The sequence below is a fragment of the Pelobates fuscus genome, chromosome 1, assembly GCF_036172605.1.
Source record: "Pelobates fuscus isolate aPelFus1 chromosome 1, aPelFus1.pri, whole genome shotgun sequence".
NCBI lineage: Eukaryota > Metazoa > Chordata > Amphibia > Anura > Pelobatidae > Pelobates > Pelobates fuscus.
The window spans coordinates 61,095,534-61,118,260 of record NC_086317.1 but is presented as its reverse complement, the minus strand read 5'-3'; positions in this window follow the sequence as shown (position 1 = coordinate 61,118,260).

Sequence of the window (22,727 nt, the reverse complement as noted above, 5' to 3'; positions counted from 1 at the left end):
TCAAGACCTTCTGCAATATCACTAATAAAAATATTAAAGAGAATGGGTCCAAGTACAGATCCCTGAGGTACCCCACTGGTGACAAGCCCAAGCTTCGAATATACTCCATTGACTACAACCCTCTGTTGCCTGTCACTCAGCCACTGCCTTACCCATTCAACAATATTGGAATCCAAACTCAAAGATTGTAGTTTGTTGATAAGCCTTCTATGTGCAACAGTGTCAAAAGCCTTACTGAAATCGAGGTAAGCAATGTCTACTGCACCACCCTGATCTATAATTTTAGTTACCCAATCAAAAAAATCAATAAGATTAGTTTGGCATGATCTCCCTGAAGTAAACCCATGTTGTCTCTGATCTTGAAATCCATGTGTTTTTAGATGTTCAACAATCCTATCCTTTAACATGGTTTCCATCACTTTCCCCACTACTGAAGTTAGGCTTACTGGCCTATAGTTGCCCGACTCCTCCCTATTACCTTTCTTGTGAATGGGCACAACATTCGCTAACTTCCAATCTTCTGGGACTACTCCTGTTATCAATGATTGGTTAAATAAATCTGTTAATGGTTTTGCTAGTACACCACTAAGCTCTTTTAATAGCTTTGGGTGTATTCCATCAGGTCCCATTGACTTATTTGTCTTTACTTTTGACAGTTGAAATAGAACCTCTTCCTCTGTAAACTCACGTGTAATAAATGACTCATTTATCCTTTTTCTTAACTGAGGTCCCTTTCCTTCATTTTCATCTGTAAATACCGAACAAAAATATTCATCTACATACAAAAGATATTCATCTACATACCTTCCTTCTTTTGTTTTTAATCTAACTAATCCTTGTTTTACTTTTCTTTTCTCATTTATGTATCTAAAAAAGGTTTTGTCCCCCTTTTTTACTGACTGTGCTATTTTCTCTTCTGTGTGTGATTTGGAAGCTCTTATAACTTGCTTAGCCTCTTTCTGCCTAATCTTATAGGTCATTCTGTCTTCCTCACTCTGGGTTTTTTTATAATTACTAAATGCTAACTTTTTGTTTTTTACTATTTTGGCTACATCTGTGGAGTACCACAGTGGTTTCTTGAATTTTTTGCTTTTACTGACAAGCCTAATGCAATTTTCTGTTGCCTTCAGTAGTGCAACTTTTAAATAATCCCATTTCTTTTGGACTCCATTTAAATTGCTCCAGTCTGATAATGACTCCTTTACACATATTCTTTCACATAACTACTGCCGTCGGTATAATATTGAACATCGGGGTTCTGGATGGGAAAATCACGAAGATCTGGTCTACTTGAGAATACTTCATCCATTACTTCCAAACAATCATGTTGACTTTCAGTAGGTTGTGGCAAAAGGGTAGCTGGATTTAAGGTGTTTACAGTCTCTAAATGCACTCTTGGGTTTTCACACAACATTGCTTGATACTTAGTCATACGGCTGTTACTAAACCAATGATTTCCTTTGTAATCCAACAACGTCTGTACTGCATGTGGGACTCGTACATAAAGTTCTTGACCCAGAGTGAGTTTATCGGCTTCAGCTACTAGCAGGGCGGCTGCAGCTACGGCTCTTAGACAAGGTGGAAGTCCGCTGGCCACTGCATCCAGTTGCTTAGACATATAGGCAACGGGTCTTTGCCATGATCCCAAGTACTGTGTCAATACTCCCACAGCCATTCTTCTTTGCTCATGTACATACAGGTAGAATGGTCGTGTGTGATCAGGTAGACCTAATGCTAGGGCACTCATCAAAGCCTTCTTCACATCTTCAAATGCCGTTTGCTGTTCTTGAGTCCATAAGAAGGGGTCGTGCTCTGTACCTTTGATAGCTGCATACAGAGGTTTTGCCAGTATCGCGTAGCTGGGAATCCATATCCTACAGAAGCCTGCTGCCCCCAAGAATTCTCGCACTTGTCTTCTATTCTTGGGTATCGGTATTTGGCACACAGCTTCTTTTCTCTCTGGCCCCATAATTCTTTGACCTTCAGAGATATGGAATCCCAGATATTTGACAGTTGGCAAACACAACTGAGCCTTCTTTCTAGACACCTTGTATCCTGCCTTCCAGAGAATGTGTAGTAGATCGTGCGTTGCTTGCTGACATATTTCTTTTGTAACTGCTGCTATCAACAAGTCATCTACATATTGTAACAATACACACTCTCCTGGGATGGACTCGAAATCCAGTAGATCTTGACTTAGAGCTGAACCAAATAGGGTAGGTGAATTTTTAAACCCTTGGGGCAGTCTTGTCCAGGTCATTTGGCGTTTTGAGCCCGTTACAGCGTTCTCCCATTGGAAAGCGAAAATACATTGACTTTCTGCGGCAATTCGGAGGCAAAAGAAGGCATCTTTGAGGTCTAAGACTGTAAAGTAAGTAGCCCCGCCCGGAATTAAAGCAAGCAGGTTATATGGATTGGGTACAACTGGATGTATACTAACAACCGCATCATTGACTGCTCTCAAGTCCTGCACAGGTCGATACTCATCTGTGCCGGGCTTTTGAACAGGCAGCAATGGGGTGTTCCAGGGGGAAGTACAGAATTTTAGGATACCATACCGTATGAACTTATCCAGATAAGATTGGATGTTCTTCTTAGCCTTCTGCGGGATGTGGTATTGTCTTAGGCTTACTGGATAAACCCCAAGTTTTAGTTCAATTTTAATAGGTGGAATATTGCGGGCCAGTCCTGGTGGGTTGTTCTCTGCCCAAACTCCTGGTATGTTGAATAAGGACTCATCACTCCTAGGGTTTTGGCTAGTCAATGCTGTATAAAGTCGCCACTCTTCTTCCTTTGGTACGGATAATGTCATAATACCTGAAGGTTCATTAAACTTTAAGGATGTTGTTCCATTTGGTAGGAACGTAATCTGCGCTTGTAATTTAGATAGCATATCACGTCCCAGCAATTGGACTGGACATTCAGGCATATAAAGGAATTGATGTTTTACTACGTGGCCTCCCAATGTACAGAGTCGACTTTTAAGAACCGGTTTTTCAGCACTCCTTCCAGTTGCTCCTATTACAGTAATAGTCCTTCCAGATGGAGGAGCAACTAGATTAGTCACCACTGAATGTTCAGCACCAGTGTCGATCATGAACGCACTCCTTTTTCCCCCTATTGATACATCGACCATAGGCTCCGCTCGACCAAGGGGGATGGAGCCCGGTCGGTATCAATAGTCCTCCATGACCGTGTCAGCCAATCCTACAAAGTCCCTACCCTCTCTATCGCGGGACCTTTGCGCTGCTGGGAAATACCTATCTTCCCTAACACTTCCTCTGTTCCCATTGCTCCCTCTATTACCATTACTCCCTCCGGGGCCTCCTCTACCTCTCGCTCTGCCTCTAAAGTTTCCATAACCTGCCCTGGGTTGGTCTCTCTCGTACTGCTCTCTTTGTGGACATTCGTTCCTCCAATGCCCTTCTTCCTTGCAATACGCGCACTGATTCCTACTCAAAGGCTCCCTATTCCATCTACTATCGCCTCTATCTGGGCCCCGTCTATCTACGCCTGCGATCGCTACCGCTAGCATATCTGCCTTTTTACGCATCTTGCGCTCTTCCTCTTTCTTACTTTCTGTTTCCCTATTCATATACACCTTATTCGCTACCTCCATTAGTTGGGTGATGGACATACCTGCAAACCCTTCTAACTTCTGTAGCTTGCGCTTAATATCTCCGTAAGCTTGGCTGACAAAGGCGGAGTTCACCATTCGGGAATTATCTGCGTCTTCCGGATTAAAGGGGGTATACAAGCGGTATGCCTCCAATAATCGGTCATAAAAGACACTGGGCGCTTCATCGCTTTTCTGAATCACCTCAACTGTCTTCGACATATTAATGGCTTTCTTTCCTCCAGCTTTCATGCCAGCAATTATAGCGTCTCTATAGGCTCTGAGTTGAACCATATCAGCACCATTTACATTCCAATCGGGATCGGTGTTGGGATAATGTGTTGCGGCCCATGCTGAGGGATTGGCTTGATTCAAAGTACGAGCTTTATCCTCTAGCGCTTTAATGGCCGCTTGATTAATTCTTGTCCTTTCCTCATTGTTAAACAAAGTCATTAATAACTGCTGGCAATCAGCCCATGTCGGGTTATGTGTCTGTACTATTGAGGTGAACAGATCGGTCATAGCTTGTGGTTTCTCAGTATACGAGGAATTGTGGGTCTTCCAATTTAAGAGATCGGTTGTCGTGAACGGGACATATACGAAGACTGGGTCAGCATGTGCCATTTGGCCTGCGGCATCGATATAGGCTGACCCGGGATTCAGACGAAGAGGCATCTGATAATGTTTTAATTGTTGGGTACCGGTCAGTTGTCGGGTTTGTATGGGGCTACGTGGAGGGGCGTCAGTTATGGGTTCCAGTCGGGGAGAAATAGGGCATGAGGATGTGGGAGCTTGGTTTTGGGAAAAGGTAGTAAATAAAACACTTCGAGCCGAGCTAGAAGAAGCTTGACCGGAAGTCTGAAGTGGCGCCAAATCAGGATATTCGGATCTAATGGGGATTGGCTCTGGTTCCGGAAGGGGAGATTTAGTACGAGAGGGGGTGGATTCTGTACTGGAGGAGGAAGCGGAAGTGGATGAGGGCAATGAGGGAAGGGTTGCAGGACTTCCTGCATTTGCGTCACTTCCTCTTAACGGAAAGTAAGGGGGCGGCAAAGGGATCTCAGACTCAGGGGGCGTGTCCAAAATGGGCCTAACACCAGTCCTAGTGGACAAACAAGTCCTAGCCACCATGAGGCGACATTGCTCCTCGTGGCATGTCTGAATCCATTTTGGCGTGTCATTTACGGCCTGTCTCCAACAATCAATATAAGGAAACTGGCCGTAAAGTTCAGGCCTACCCGATACAGCCACGTGTAAGCGCTGTACCAGAGTTGGATCCAAACTGCCACGTGGCGGCCATGCCGCAACCAAAGTAGGCCACTCCCTAGTACACAAAGTGACCAAACGTACAGGAGACATTTTAACCCCGAAATCACAAGTTTTGAATCCCTTTTTAAAATTCTTCACCATACAACCTAAGGGATCCGGAATCGTTGACTGCGACGCGCCCATACTTATCAATGGAACGTCGTTGACAACGAATACTATGCACGCGTACTATTCAACAGTCACACCCGTTTCCTCTGGCAACAGCACCACGTGGTACAGTTACCAAGTGAAACGTATACAATAACACAATAAACACTCAGGGAATTCCCATACACACACAGCTGTTACACCAGTCACTAGATAATCAATATTATGCCCTTTGGCGAAACTATACAGTCACCCACGCTATAATTCTCTATATACGAATTACCCGTCTATAACACACCCCAGTAACATCGTCTTTTACAAATAGCGGTTACAGTACGGTTAGCATAGGTCAAAGCACAAGTTAAGGTCACAATACAATTATTAGTGGTTATGGTGTTAAACATGCAATGGACGACAATTATTAGTACTTATATACAGTGTCAGTAAATATACAGGGTTATGGTACCGTGCACTATAATACAGCAACACACTATTAACACTCTCGCTAGACGGCTGAGCTCGCGCTATCTAACAAGATATACACTTTACTAAACAATCTTTAACACATTTACAATTCCCAACTAAACTATTGGCCAGTACCTTGAATGGACTACCTAAAACTATATACACCCGTTTTGGTTAGCCACACTGCCCAAGCACCACATATAGCGAGCTAGAGGACCGAATTTACACAGGCGCCTCTTAGTCGATTACTATCAAAAATCTAGTGGGTTCCAAATTTACACGCCTTCCCACTTAGCCAAGATAGGTTGAGAGCTAGCGAACCGAATTTACACAGGCGCCGCTTAGTCTCCCGGTCCCTCCGACCTAGCGAACGTAATATACACCCTAGAACGCTAGTCTAGACAAGACACCGGTGTCCGGCTAGGGCTATTTACACAGGACCCCGCCTGACTAACCAAATCAAACGGTCTGACTAAAGAGCGTTCGATTGAGCGGTGCGCCTTCGCTCCTTCCCTCCGACAGAGGGGGCAGATTCCATACACAAATAACCCCTTATGGGCCTACCGCACAATCGGTATACCCCTAGTGGGTCTGCCGTCTAAAACAGCAGTTGTCTTACCTCCTCGTTCCTGAACCTGAGTTCACACTCATCGACGGGGACACCCCAGCACTTCTTACGTAGAGGCCGATGATCTCCTGGACAACAGACCAGTGGCGCCGAGACGAAGGGAGGTCCACGCAGAAGTTCAGGGGTGCAGCCGTAGAGAACGTGGGCAAAGATAGACCGTCTCACGCCTCTGCCTCTCAGCTACCGTTGAACGATGAGCTTCCCGGCCAATGCACCAAATGATACCGGAGAAACTGACGGAAGCGAAGCACAGAGAGATGGACACAGGTTTCTTCAGGAAGGAAGAGATTCTTTATTGGATCACCGATCGGGACTCAGAGGGACTAATGTCACCAAAATACAACAAGTTCTGAGCCCCGGACAATAGTGCAGGCTCCTTATATAGGCACATAACTCCTCCCATATTAAGCTCCACCCGCACATTCTCTTGACCAATCAATACTAATAAGAATTAACTTCCTGCTTGACCGCATGGCTTGTCCAGCACAATGGAGGAGGGGAATACTACATCCTGTATTCTTGCACATGCTCCGTACACTACTGATCGTATCTTGCCTCGTGCAACCAACTGATCGATACGTCAGCATATGCACGTACACATGCCACGTGGTAATCTCGGCCTACTAAATTTATTTTTACCGAGATTCCACCACAATATCATATTCCACCCCACTCCTTCCATGTTCAAACAACTCATTTCACAAATTTAGAAAAATCAATATGAGACTTAAGTACACCTTTTCTTTAGATTTATTAATTATATTTTACAGAATTTGTATTATTTTACAGTTTTTGCTACGGCGATAAAAGACCTAGCGGTTCAAAATCTATCTTGAAAATCATGACATATTTGGCCAGAAAATCGCCAAGATGTGGGGTACCTCTGGACTCACGAAGAGTCATCCTTCAGCACCCAGGAAAGGAAAAAACCCCTGTGGAGGAAACCTCTGGGGAACCATGGCTTGAAGGATTGCCCTTCCCTCTGGGCATTAAGAGGCAAGTGCAGACAGTGTTTTTGAAGCAGAGCATGGTCTTTTGATGCACAGTTTAAACTGATAGACACACATACAGATGGCAGAGGGGGAAAGACAGACATAAAAACGCATAGGCAGGCATACAGACCAACAGACAAACAGAAAGAGGAACTATTTCAATCAATACGCAGACAAGGAAATGATAGGAAAGAAGACAGACCGGCAGGAAAAGAGACAGATCGGCAAGCAGAACAACATTCAAACAGAAAGATATACTTGCAATAGGCACATTTCCTCTTCACTTCATGATACAATCTTCCCAATGCAGCTTGAAAAGCGAAAAATTATGTTCATTATCTTTGAAGAAACTCCAGCGTTTGATAAAGGGTAGTTGTGCAAAATATAATGCTCCTCTGCTAGATCCTCCATTGGTCCAGATCAAATTAAGGGTAGTTAAGCTCCAAATCTTCAGACACATCCAGTTGAGGCATAGATGCCTATGCCATTGTGATGGTACGACACCTCTCGATACAGTGTGCTCTGTCAGAGCCTCACATACATCTGGGAGGTTAACAGAATGTTCAAGCAAGAGTAGCAGCCTAACATTTATGGCATCACAACATGACATCACCTTCTATGATATCACTGCTACAGATCAGTCTTCCTAAGTAGCAGGGTAGACAGGTAGAGGGGAGAATATTTCAAATTAGACATCAAAAGGTGACTGCAACAAAAATAGAAAAGGTGTCAATAAATATCCCTTTGATATCAATTTGAAAAAAAAAACATTGCAATGTCCACTGCTTACTGACCTTTTGAACCCGTTAGAGATAAGATATGTGTTATTACTGTCAAAGCTGCCCTTGTGACTGATTTTCCCATGCACCCCTGGCCACTTCTTCATAAAAAAAGTGCGCCTCTTTGGTCATTTAAGAATTTTGAATGGTATATTTATTTTTTTCCAGCTACTACAAATCAATAACACGTTTTGCTCTTACAACTTACAATTTCCATTCTACCTAGTAAGTAAATCATTTACAGTACTGTATCCACTTTTTTTATTTTATTTTAATACAATTTATTTTTTTTAGTAATTGTTTGCTTCAGACATAATATATGTAAATAAAAAAATTAAGTCCCATTGCTCCGAAAGCGTGTTAATAAGTGACCAAATCAAGATATCAACAGTATAACAGTCTAATATTCACCTAACATAGACAGTGCATAATAGCCTGTTGTATGGGATACACACAAGAGAATCTGAAACATGTTTTACTTCTTACTTTCATAACTGGTTTGGATCAACATAGGGGATGTTGGAGCTGTAGCTGGTCACCCATGATTTGAATGAGACCCAAAGCAGCCACAAAATGAATAGTGTTTTAAAAAAGAATAAAGACATTTTTTTATTATGAAGACTGCAGCTTCCACAGTGGTGCTCCACTTGTATCAAACTTATATCAAGCGTATTTATTAGTGGCTTCCCAGTTGTCAGCATGTACTGAGGCAGAGTTTTTTTTAATTCTTTATTTTATTTGTTTTAGTTGTTATTGCAATTTCAGAAATTATAGAAATTTAGATTAGTATGTATGTAACAGTATACAGTATCCCACAGGTTTGCCAGGTTCTCAGCACAGTTTGTTTGCAATATTCAACTTCTGATACAGTTTTGTAGGCTCTTTATAAAAGTATATAATCCCTGCATGGTTTGGCATTCTAGCCTCACTTTGAAGGGATCTGTAGAGCTGAGTGCTCAATGATACATAGAAAGAGTGGTATTGTGTTTCCTTTAGTGTAGTGTAGGTTAGTGGTAGTTATGTGGGTCTCTCTGCGTTGCACGGTGTACGTCTGTTGTGTACTGCTCTCACAGTGCTAAAGTCGAGAGGTATTCCTATCTGCTTAAGTTCTTAAGCGGGGTCCCAGTGAGGCGATGATCTTGCTGCTGAGTGCTAACCGTCTGATCTTTTAGTTTCTGTGGGGGTGGTGCCCTTGTCTTTGTTACTTACATTTCCCTAAATAACCCCCCACTATTGTGAACCTTATATACCTTCCTCATTTTCAAACAGCACCATGTACCAACACACACTCTCCCACCTTAAGTGAAAACACTGTCCCAGCAGTTCAAGATGTTTGTCCTCTACTCATATCATATTCCACCCCACTCCTTCCATGTTCAAACAACTCATTTCACAAATTTAGAAAAATCAATATGAGACTTAAGTACACCTTTTCTTTAGATTTATTAATTATATTTTACAGAATTTGTATTATTTTACAGTTTTTGCTACGGCGATAAAAGACCTAGGGGTTCAAAATCTATCTTGAAAATCGTGACATATTTGGCCAGAAAATCACCAAGATGTGGGGTACCTCTGGACTCACGAAGAGTCATCCTTCAGCACCCAGGAAAGGAAAAACCCCCTGTGGAGGAAACCTCTGGGGAACCATGGCTTGAAGGATTGCCCTTCCCTCTGGGCATTAAGAGGCAAGTGCAGACAGTGTTTTTGAAGCAGAGCATGGTCTTTTGATGCACAGTTTAAACTGATAGACACACATACAGATGGCAGAGGGGGAAAGACAGACATAAAAACGCATAGACAGACAGATAGGCAGGCATACAGACCAACAGACAAACAGAAAGAGGAACTATTTCAATCAATACGCAGACAAGGAAATGATAGGAAAGAAGACAGACAGGCAGGAAAAGAGACAGATCGGCAAGCAGAACAACATTCAAACAGAAAGATATACTTGCAATAGGCACATTTCCTCTTCACTTCATGTTACAATCTTCCCAATGCAGCTTGAAAAGCGAAAAATTATGTTCATTATCTTTGAAGAAACTCCAGCGTTTGATAAAGGGTAGTTGTGCAAAATATAATGCTCCTCTGCTAGATCCTCCATTGGTCCAGATCAAATTAAGGGTAGTTAAGCTCCAAATCTTCAGACACATCCAGTTGAGGCATAGATGCCTATGCCATTGTGATGGTACGACACCTCTCGATACAGTGTGCTCTGTCAGAGCCTCACATACATCTGGGAGGTTAACAGAATGTTCAAGCAAGAGTAGCAGCCTAACATTTATGGCATCACAACATGACATCACCTTCTATGATATCACTGCTACAGATCAGTCTTCCTAAGTAGCAGGGTAGACAGGTAGAGGGGAGAATATTTCAAATTAGACATCAAAAGGTGACTGCAACAAAAATAGAAAAGGTGTCAATAAATATCCCTTTGATATCAATTTGAAAAAAAAAACATTGCAATGTCCACTGCTTACTGACCTTTTGAACCCGTTAGAGATAAGATATGTGTTATTACTGTCAAAGCTGCCCTTGTGACTGATTTTCCCATGCACCCCTGGCCACTTCTTCATAAAAAAAGTGCGCCTCTTTGGTCATTTAAGAATTTTGAATGGTATATTTATTTTTTTCCAGCTACTACAAATCAATAACACGTTTTGCTCTTACAACTTACAATTTCCATTCTACCTAGTAAGTAAATCATTTACAGTACTGTATCCACTTTTTTTATTTTATTTTAATACAATTTATTTTTTTTAGTAATTGTTTGCTTCAGACATAATATATGTAAATAAAAAAATTAAGTCCCATTGCTCCGAAAGCGTGTTAATAAGTGACCAAATCAAGATATCAACAGTATAACAGTCTAATATTCACCTAACATAGACAGTGCATAATAGCCTGTTGTATGGGATACACACAAGAGAATCTGAAACATGTTTTACTTCTTACTTTCATAACTGGTTTGGATCAACATAGGGGATGTTGGAGCTGTAGCTGGTCACCCATGATTTGAATGAGACCCAAAGCAGCCACAAAATGAATAGTGTTTTAAAAAAGAATAAAGACATTTTTTTATTATGAAGACTGCAGCTTCCACAGTGGTGCTCCACTTGTATCAAACTTATATCAAGCGTATTTATTAGTGGCTTCCCAGTTGTCAGCATGTACTGAGGCAGAGTTTTTTTTAATTCTTTATTTTATTTGTTTTAGTTGTTATTGCAATTTCAGAAATTATAGAAATTTAGATTAGTATGTATGTAACAGTATACAGTATCCCACAGGTTTGCCAGGTTCTCAGCACAGTTTGTTTGCAATATTCAACTTCTGATACAGTTTTGTAGGCTCTTTATAAAAGTATATAATCCCTGCATGGTTTGGCATTCTAGCCTCACTTTGAAGGGATCTGTAGAGCTGAGTGCTCAATGATACATAGAAAGAGTGGTATTGTGTTTCCTTTAGTGTAGTGTAGGTTAGTGGTAGTTATGTGGGTCTCTCTGCGTTGCACGGTGTACGTCTGTTGTGTACTGCTCTCACAGTGCTAAAGTCGAGAGGTATTCCTATCTGCTTAAGTTCTTAAGCGGGGTCCCAGTGAGGCGATGATCTTGCTGCTGAGTGCTAACCGTCTGATCTTTTAGTTTCTGTGGGGGTGGTGCCCTTGTCTTTGTTACTTACATTTCCCTAAATAACCCCCCACTATTGTGAACCTTATATACCTTCCTCATTTTCAAACAGCACCATGTACCAACACACACTCTCCCACCTTAAGTGAAAACACTGTCCCAGCAGTTCAAGATGTTTGTCCTCTACTCATATCATATTCCACCCCACTCCTTCCATGTTCAAACAACTCATTTCACAAATTTAGAAAAATCAATATGAGACTTAAGTACACCTTTTCTTTAGATTTATTAATTATATTTTACAGAATTTGTATTATTTTACAGTTTTTGCTACGGCGATAAAAGACCTAGGGGTTCAAAATCTATCTTGAAAATCGTGACATATTTGGCCAGAAAATCACCAAGATGTGGGGTACCTCTGGACTCACGAAGAGTCATCCTTCAGCACCCAGGAAAGGAAAAACCCCCTGTGGAGGAAACCTCTGGGGAACCATGGCTTGAAGGATTGCCCTTCCCTCTGGGCATTAAGAGGCAAGTGCAGACAGTGTTTTTGAAGCAGAGCATGGTCTTTTGATGCACAGTTTAAACTGATAGACACACATACAGATGGCAGAGGGGGAAAGACAGACATAAAAACGCATAGACAGACAGATAGGCAGGCATACAGACCAACAGACAAACAGAAAGAGGAACTATTTCAATCAATACGCAGACAAGGAAATGATAGGAAAGAAGACAGACAGGCAGGAAAAGAGACAGATCGGCAAGCAGAACAACATTCAAACAGAAAGATATACTTGCAATAGGCACATTTCCTCTTCACTTCATGTTACAATCTTCCCAATGCAGCTTGAAAAGCGAAAAATTATGTTCATTATCTTTGAAGAAACTCCAGCGTTTGATAAAGGGTAGTTGTGCAAAATATAATGCTCCTCTGCTAGATCCTCCATTGGTCCAGATCAAATTAAGGGTAGTTAAGCTCCAAATATTCAGACACATCCAGTTGAGGCATAGATGCCTATGCCATTGTGATGGTACGACACCTCTCGATACAGTGTGCTCTGTCAGAGCCTCACATACATCTGGGAGGTTAACAGAATGTTCAAGCAAGAGTAGCAGCCTAACATTTATGGCATCACAACATGACATCACCTTCTATGATATCACTGCTACAGATCAGTCTTCCTAAGTAGCAGGGTAGACAGGTAGAGGGGGGAATATTTCAAATTAGACATCAAAAGGTGACTGCAACAAAAATAGAAAAGGTGTCAATAAATATCCCTTTGATAACAATTTGAAAAAAAAAAACATTGCAATGTCCACTGCTTACTGACCTTTTGAACCCGTTAGAGATAAGATATGTGTTATTACTGTCAAAGCTGCCCTAGTGACTGATTTTCCCATGCACCCCATGCCACTTCTTCATAAAAAAGTGCGCCTCTTTGGTCATTTAAGAATTTTGAATGGTATATTTATTTTTTTACAGCTACTACAAATCAATAACACGTTTTGCTCTTACAACTTACAATTTCCATTCTACCTAGTAAGTAAATCATTTACAGTACTGTATCCACTTTTTTTTATTTTATTTTAATAAAATTTATTTTTTTTAGTAATTGTTTGCTTCAGACATAATATATGTAAATAAAAAAATTAAGTCCCATTGCTCCGAAAGCCTGTTAATAAGTGACCAAATCAAGATATCAACAGTATAACAGTCTAATATTCACCTAACACAGACAGTGCATAATAGCCTGTTGTATGGGATACACACAAGAGAATCTGAAACATGTTTTACTTCTTACTTTCATAACTGGTTTGGATCAACATAGGGGATGTTGGAGCTGTAGCTGGTCACCCATGATTTGAATGAGACCCAAAGCAGCCACAAAATGAATAGTGTTTTAAAAAAGAATAAAGATATTTTTTATTATGAAGACTGCAGCTTCCACAGTGGTGCTCCACTTGTATCAAACTTATATCAAGCGCATTTATTAGTGGCTTCCCAGTTGTCAGCATGTACTGAGGCAGAGTTTTTTTTAATTCTTTATTTTATTTGTTTTAGTTGTTATTGCAATTACAGAAATTATAGAAATTTAGATTAGTATGTATGTAACAGTATACAGTATCCCACAGGTTTGCCAGGTTCTCAGCACAGTTTGTTTGCAATATTCAACTTCTGATACAGTTTTGTAGGCTCTTTATAAAAGTATATAATCCCTGGCATGGTTTGGCATTCTAGCCTCACTTTGAAGGGATCTGTAGAGCTGGGTGCTCAATGATACATAGAAAGAGTGGTATTGTGTTTCCTTTAGTGTAGTGTAGGTTAGTGGTAGTTATGTGGGTCTCTCTGCGTTGCACGGTGTACGTCTGTTGTGTACTGCTCTCACAGTGCTAAAGTCGAGAGGTATTCCTATCTGCTTAAGTTCTTAAGCGGGGTCCCAGTGAGGCGATGATCTTGCTGCTGAGTGCTAACCGTCTGATCTTTTAGTTTCTGTGGGGGTGGTGCCCTTGTCTTTGTTACTTACATTTCCCTAAATAACCCCCCACTATTGTGAACCTTATATACCTTCCTCATTTTCAAACAGCACCATGTACCAACACACACTCTCCCACCTTAAGTGAAAACACTGTCCCAGCAGTTCAAGATGTTTGTCCTCTACTCATATCATATTCCACCCCACTCCTTCCATGTTCAAACAACTCATTTCACAAATTTAGAAAAATCAATATGAGACTTAAGTACACCTTTTCTTTAGATTTATTAATTATATTTTACAGAATTTGTATTATTTTACAGTTTTTGCTACGGCGATAAAAGACCTAGCGGTTCAAAATCTATCTTGAAAATCATGACATATTTGGCCAGAAAATCGCCAAGATGTGGGGTACCTCTGGACTCACGAAGAGTCATCCTTCAGCACCCAGGAAAGGAAAAAACCCCTGTGGAGGAAACCTCTGGGGAACCATGGCTTGAAGGATTGCCCTTCCCTCTGGGCATTAAGAGGCAAGTGCAGACAGTGTTTTTGAAGCAGAGCATGGTCTTTTGATGCACAGTTTAAACTGATAGACACACATACAGATGGCAGAGGGGGAAAGACAGACATAAAAACGCATAGGCAGGCATACAGACCAACAGACAAACAGAAAGAGGAACTATTTCAATCAATACGCAGACAAGGAAATGATAGGAAAGAAGACAGACCGGCAGGAAAAGAGACAGATCGGCAAGCAGAACAACATTCAAACAGAAAGATATACTTGCAATAGGCACATTTCCTCTTCACTTCATGATACAATCTTCCCAATGCAGCTTGAAAAGCGAAAAATTATGTTCATTATCTTTGAAGAAACTCCAGCGTTTGATAAAGGGTAGTTGTGCAAAATATAATGCTCCTCTGCTAGATCCTGCATTGGTCCAGATCAAATTAAGGGTAGTTAAGCTCCAAATATTCAGACACATCCAGTTGAGGCATAGATGCCTATGCCATTGTGATGGTACGACACCTCTCGATACAGTGTGCTCTGTCAGAGCCTCACATACATCTGGGAGGTTAACAGAATGTTCAAGCAAGAGTAGCAGCCTAACATTTATGGCATCACAACATGACATCACCTTCTATGATATCACTGCTACAGATCAGTCTTCCTAAGTAGCAGGGTAGACAGGTAGAGGGGAGAATATTTCAAATTAGACATCAAAAGGTGACTGCAACAAAAATAGAAAAGGTGTCAATAAATATCCCTTTGATATCAATTTGAAAAAAAAAACATTGCAATGTCCACTGCTTACTGACCTTTTGAACCCGTTAGAGATAAGATATGTGTTATTACTGTCAAAGCTGCCCTTGTGACTGATTTTCCCATGCACCCCTGGCCACTTCTTCATAAAAAAAGTGCGCCTCTTTGGTCATTTAAGAATTTTGAATGGTATATTTATTTTTTTCCAGCTACTACAAATCAATAACACGTTTTGCTCTTACAACTTACAATTTCCATTCTACCTAGTAAGTAAATCATTTACAGTACTGTATCCACTTTTTTTATTTTATTTTAATACAATTTATTTTTTTTAGTAATTGTTTGCTTCAGACATAATATATGTAAATAAAAAAATTAAGTCCCATTGCTCCGAAAGCGTGTTAATAAGTGACCAAATCAAGATATCAACAGTATAACAGTCTAATATTCACCTAACATAGACAGTGCATAATAGCCTGTTGTATGGGATACACACAAGAGAATCTGAAACATGTTTTACTTCTTACTTTCATAACTGGTTTGGATCAACATAGGGGATGTTGGAGCTGTAGCTGGTCACCCATGATTTGAATGAGACCCAAAGCAGCCACAAAATGAATAGTGTTTTAAAAAAGAATAAAGACATTTTTTTATTATGAAGACTGCAGCTTCCACAGTGGTGCTCCACTTGTATCAAACTTATATCAAGCGTATTTATTAGTGGCTTCCCAGTTGTCAGCATGTACTGAGGCAGAGTTTTTTTTAATTCTTTATTTTATTTGTTTTAGTTGTTATTGCAATTTCAGAAATTATAGAAATTTAGATTAGTATGTATGTAACAGTATACAGTATCCCACAGGTTTGCCAGGTTCTCAGCACAGTTTGTTTGCAATATTCAACTTCTGATACAGTTTTGTAGGCTCTTTATAAAAGTATATAATCCCTGCATGGTTTGGCATTCTAGCCTCACTTTGAAGGGATCTGTAGAGCTGAGTGCTCAATGATACATAGAAAGAGTGGTATTGTGTTTCCTTTAGTGTAGTGTAGGTTAGTGGTAGTTATGTGGGTCTCTCTGCGTTGCACGGTGTACGTCTGTTGTGTACTGCTCTCACAGTGCTAAAGTCGAGAGGTATTCCTATCTGCTTAAGTTCTTAAGCGGGGTCCCAGTGAGGCGATGATCTTGCTGCTGAGTGCTAACCGTCTGATCTTTTAGTTTCTGTGGGGGTGGTGCCCTTGTCTTTGTTACTTACATTTCCCTAAATAACCCCCCACTATTGTGAACCTTATATACCTTCCTCATTTTCAAACAGCACCATGTACCAACACACACTCTCCCACCTTAAGTGAAAACACTGTCCCAGCAGTTCAAGATGTTTGTCCTCTACTCATATCATATTCCACCCCACTCCTTCCATGTTCAAACAACTCATTTCACAAATTTAGAAAAATCAATATGAGACTTAAGTACACCTTTTCTTTAGATTTATTAATTATATTTTACAGAATTTGTATTATTTTACAGTTTTTGCTACGGCGATAAAAGACCTAGGGGTTCAAAATCTATCTTGAAAATCGTGACATATTTGGCCAGAAAATCACCAAGATGTGGGGTACCTCTGGACTCACGAAGAGTCATCCTTCAGCACCCAGGAAAGGAAAAAACCCCTGTGGAGGAAACCTCTGGGGAACCATGGCTTGAAGGATTGCCCTTCCCTCTGGGCATTAAGAGGCAAGTGCAGACAGTGTTTTTGAAGCAGAGCATGGTCTTTTGATGCACAGTTTAAACTGATAGACACACATACAGATGGCAGAGGGGGAAAGACAGACATAAAAACGCATAGACAGACAGATAGGCAGGCATACAGACCAACAGACAAACAGAAAGAGGAACTATTTCAATCAATACGCAGACAAGGAAATGATAGGAAAGAAGACAGACAGGCAGGAAAAGAGACAGATCGGCAAGCAGAACAACATTCAAACAGAAAGATATACTTGCAATAGGCACATTTCCTCTTCACTTCATGTTACAATCTTCCCAATGCAGCTTGAAAAGCGAAAAATTATGTTCATTATCTTTGAAGAAACTCCAGCGTTTGATAAAGGGTAGTTGTGCAAAATATAATGCTCCTCTGCTAGATCCTCCATTGGTCCAGATCAAATTAAGGGTAGTTAAGCTCCAAATATTCAGACACATCCAGTTGAGGCATAGATGCCTATGCCATTGTGATGGTACGACACCTCTCGATACAGTGTGCTCTGTCAGAGCCTCACATACATCTGGGAGGTTAACAGAATGTTCAAGCAAGAGTAGCAGCCTAACATTTATGGCATCACAACATGACATCACCTTCTATGATATCACTGCTACAGATCAGTCTTCCTAAGTAGCAGGGTAGACAGGTAGAGGGGAGAATATTTCAAATTAGACATCAAAAGGTGACTGCAACAAAAATAGAAAAGGTGTCAATAAATATCCCTTTGATAACAATTTGAAAAAAAAAAACATTGCAATGTCCACTGCTTACTGACCTTTTGAACCCGTTAGAGATAAGATATGTGTTATTACTGTCAAAGCTGCCCTAGTGACTGATTTTCCCATGCACCCCATGCCACTTCTTCATAAAAAAGTGCGCCTCTTTGGTCATTTAAGAATTTTGAATGGTATATTTATTTTTTTACAGCTACTACAAATCAATAACACGTTTTGCTCTTAAAACTTACAATTTCCATTCTACCTAGTAAGTAAATCATTTACAGTACTGTATCCACTTTTTTATTTTATTTTAATAAAATTTATTTTTTTTAGTAATTGTTTGCTTCAGACATAATATATGTAAATAAAAAAATTAAGTCCCATTGCTCCGAAAGCCTGTTAATAAGTGACCAAATCAAGATATCAACAGTATAACAGTCTAATATTCAACTAACATAGACAGTGCATAATAGCCTGTTGTATGGGATACACACAAGAGAATCTGAAACATGTTTTACTTCTTACTTTCATAACTGGTTTGGATCAACATAGGGGATGTTGGAGCTGTAGCTGGTCACCCATGATTTGAATGAGACCCAAAGCAGCCACAAAATGAATAGTGTTTTAAAAAAGAATAAAGATATTTTTTTTATTATGAAGACTGCAGCTTCCACAGTGGTGCTCCACTTGTATCAAACTTATATCAAGCGTATTTATTAGTGGCTTCCCAGTTGTCAGCATGTACTGAGGCAGAGTTTTTTTTAATTATTTATTTTATTTGTTTTAGTTGTTATTGCAATTACAGAAATTATAGAAATTTAGATTAGTATGTATGTAACAGTATACAGTATCCCACAGGTTTGCCAGGTTCTCAGCACAGTTTGTTTGCAATATTCAACTTCTGATACAGTTTTGTAGGCTCTTTATAAAAGTATATAATACCTGGCATGGTTTGGCATTCTAGCCTCACTTTGAAGGGATCTGTAGAGCTGGGTGCTCAATGATACATAGAAAGAGTGGTATTGTGTTTCCTTTAGTGTAGTGTAGGTCAGTGGTAGTTATGTGGGTCTCTCTGCGTTGCACGGTGTACGTCTGTTGTGTACTGCTCTCACAGTGCTAAAGTCGAGAGGTATTCCTATCTGCTTAAGTTCTTAAGCGGGGTCCCAGTGAGGCGATGATCTTGCTGCTGAGTGCTAACCGTCTGATCTTTTAGTTTCTGTGGGGGTGGTGCCCTTGTCTTTGTTACTTACATTTCCCTAAATAACCCCCCACTATTGTGAACCTTATATACCTTCCTCATTTTCAAACAGCACCATGTACCAACACACACTCTCCCACCTTAAGTGAAAACACTGTCCCAGCAGTTCAAGATGTTTGTCCTCTACTCATATCATATTCCACCCCACTCCTTCCATGTTCAAACAACTCATTTCACAAATTTAGAAAAATCAATATGAGACTTAAGTACACCTTTTCTTTAGATTTATTAATTATATTTTACAGAATTTGTATTATTTTACAGTTTTTGCTACGGCGATAAAAGACCTAGGGGTTCAAAATCTATCTTAAAAATCATGACATATTTGGCCAGAAAATCACCAAGATGTGGGGTACCTCTGGACTCACGAAGAGTCATCCTTCAGCACCCAGGAAAGGAAAAACCCCCTGTGGAGGAAACCTCTGGGGAACCATGGCTTGAAGGATTGCCCTTCCCTCTGGGCATTAAGAGGCAAGTGCAGACAGTGTTTTTGAAGCAGAGCATGGTCTTTTGATGCACAGTTTAAACTGATAGACACACATACAGATGGCAGAGGGGGAAAGACAGACATAAAAACGCATAGACAGACAGATAGGCAGGCATACAGACCAACAGACAAACAGAAAGAGGAACTATTTCAATCAATACGCAGACAAGGAAATGATAGGAAAGAAGACAGACAGGCAGGAAAAGAGACAGATCGGCAAGCAGAACAACATTCAAACAGAAAGATATACTTGCAATAGGCACATTTCCTCTTCACTTCATTTTACAATCTTCCCAATGCAGCTTGAAAAGCGAAAAATTATGTTCATTATCTTTGAAGAAACTCCAGCGTTTGATAAAGGGTAGTTGTGCAAAATATAATGCTCCTCTGCTAGATCCTCCATTGGTCCAGATCAAATTAAGGGTAGTTAAGCTCCAAATATTCAGACACATCCAGTTGATGCATAGATGCCTATGCCATTGTGATGGTACGACACCTCTCGATACAGTGTGCTCTGTCAGAGCCTCACATACATCTGGGAGGTTAACAGAATGTTCAAGCAAGAGTAGCAGCCTAACATTTATGGCATCACAACATGACATCACCTTCTATGATATCACTGCTACAGATCAGTCTTCCTAAGTAGCAGGGTAGACAGGTAGAGGGGAGAATATTTCAAATTAGACATCAAAAGGTGACTGCAACAAAAATAGAAAAGGTGTCAATAAATATCCCTTTGATAACAATTTGAAAAAAAAAAACATTGCAATGTCCACTGCTTACTGACCTTTTGAACCCGTTAGAGATAAGATATGTGTTATTACTGTCAAAGCTGCCCTAGTGACTGATTTTCCCATGCACCCCTGGCCACTTCTTCATAAAAAAGTGCGCCTCTTTGGTCATTTAAGAATTTTGAATGGTATATTTATTTTTTTCCAGCTACTACAAATCAATAACACGTTTTGCTCTTACAACTTACAATTTCCATTCTACCTAGTAAGTAAATCATTTACAGTACTGTATCCACTTTTTTTATTTTATTTTAATAAAATTTATTTTTTTTAGTAATTGTTTGCTTCAGACATAATATATGTAAATAAAAAAATTAAGTCCCATTGCTCCGAAAGCCTGTTAATAAGTGACCAAATCAAGATATCAACAGTATAACAGTCTAATATTCACCTAACATAGACAGTGCATAATAGCCTGTTGTATGGGATACACACAAGAGAATCTGAAACATGTTTTACTTCTTACTTTCATAACTGGTTTGGATCAACATAGGGGATGTTGGAGCTGTAGCTGGTCACCCATGATTTGAATGAGACCCAAAGCAGCCACAAAATGAATAGTGTTTTAAAAAAGAATAAAGATATTTTTTTTATTATGAAGACTGCAGCTTCCACAGTGGTGCTCCACTTGTATCAAACTTATATCAAGCGTATTTATTAGTGGCTTCCCAGTTGTCAGCATGTACTGAGGCAGAGTTTTTTTTAATTATTTATTTTATTTGTTTTAGTTGTTATTGCAATTACAGAAATTATAGAAATTTAGATTAGTATGTATGTAACAGTATACAGTATCCCACAGGTTTGCCAGGTTCTCAGCACAGTTTGTTTGCAATATTCAACTTCTGATACAGTTTTGTAGGCTCTTTATAAAAGTATATAATCCCTGGCATGGTTTGGCATTCTAGCCTCACTTTGAAGGGATCTGTAGAGCTGGGTGCTCAATGATACATAGAAAGAGTGGTATTGTGTTTCCTTTAGTGTAGTGTAGGTCAGTGGTAGTTATGTGGGTCTCTCTGCGTTGCACGGTGTATGTCTGTTGTGTACTGCTCTCACAGTGCTAAAGTCGAGAGGTATTCCTATCTGCTTAAGTTCTTAAGCGGGGTCCCAGTGAGGCGATGATCTTGCTGCTGAGTGCTAACCGTCTGATCTTTTAGTTTCTGTGGGGGTGGTGCCCTTGTCTTTGTTACTTACATTTCCCTAAATAACCCCCCACTATTGTGAACCTTATATACCTTCCTCATTTTCAAACAGCACCATGTACCAACACACACTCTCCCACCTTAAGTGAAAACACTGTCCCAGCAGTTCAAGATGTTTGTCCTCTACTCATATCATATTCCACCCCACTCCTTCCATGTTCAAACAACTCATTTCACAAATTTAGAAAAATCAATATGAGACTTAAGTACACCTTTTCTTTAGATTTATTAATTATATTTTACAGAATTTGTATTATTTTACAGTTTTTGCTACGGCGATAAAAGACCTAGGGGTTCAAAATCTATCTTAAAAATCATGACATATTTGGCCAGAAAATCACCAAGATGTGGGGTACCTCTGGACTCACGAAGAGTCATCCTTCAGCACCCAGGAAAGGAAAAACCCCCTGTGGAGGAAACCTCTGGGGAACCATGGCTTGAAGGATTGCCCTTCCCTCTGGGCATTAAGAGGCAAGTGCAGACAGTGTTTTTGAAGCAGAGCATGGTCTTTTGATGCACAGTTTAAACTGATAGACCCACATACAGATGGCAGAGGGGGAAAGACAGACATAAAAACGCATAGACAGACAGATAGGCAGGCATACAGACCAACAGACAAACAGAAAGAGGAACTATTTCAATCAATACGCAGACAAGGAAATGATAGGAAAGAAGACAGACAGGCAGGAAAAGAGACAGATCGGCAAGCAGAACAACATTCAAACAGAAAGATATACTTGCAATAGGCACATTTCCTCTTCACTTCATGTTACAATCTTCCCAATGCAGCTTGAAAAACGAAAAATTATGTTCATTATCTTTGAAGAAACTCCAGCGTTTGATAAAGGGTAGTTGTGCAAAATATAATGCTCCTCTGCTAGATCCTCCATTGGTCCAGATCAAATTAAGGGTAGTTAAGCTCCAAATATTCAGACACATCCAGTTGAGGCATAGATGCCTATGCCATTGTGATGGTACGACACCTCTCGATACAGTGTGCTCTGTCAGAGCCTCACATACATCTGGGAGGTTAACAGAATGTTCAAGCAAGAGTAGCAGCCTAACATTTATGGCATCACAACATGACATCACCTTCTATGATATCACTGCTACAGATCAGTCTTCCTAAGTAGCAGGGTAGACAGGTAGAGGGGAGAATATTTCAAATTAGACATCAAAAGGTGACTGCAACAAAAATAGAAAAGGTGTCAATAGGGGGGCGTGGCTAAGGCACGGACGAAGCTGGA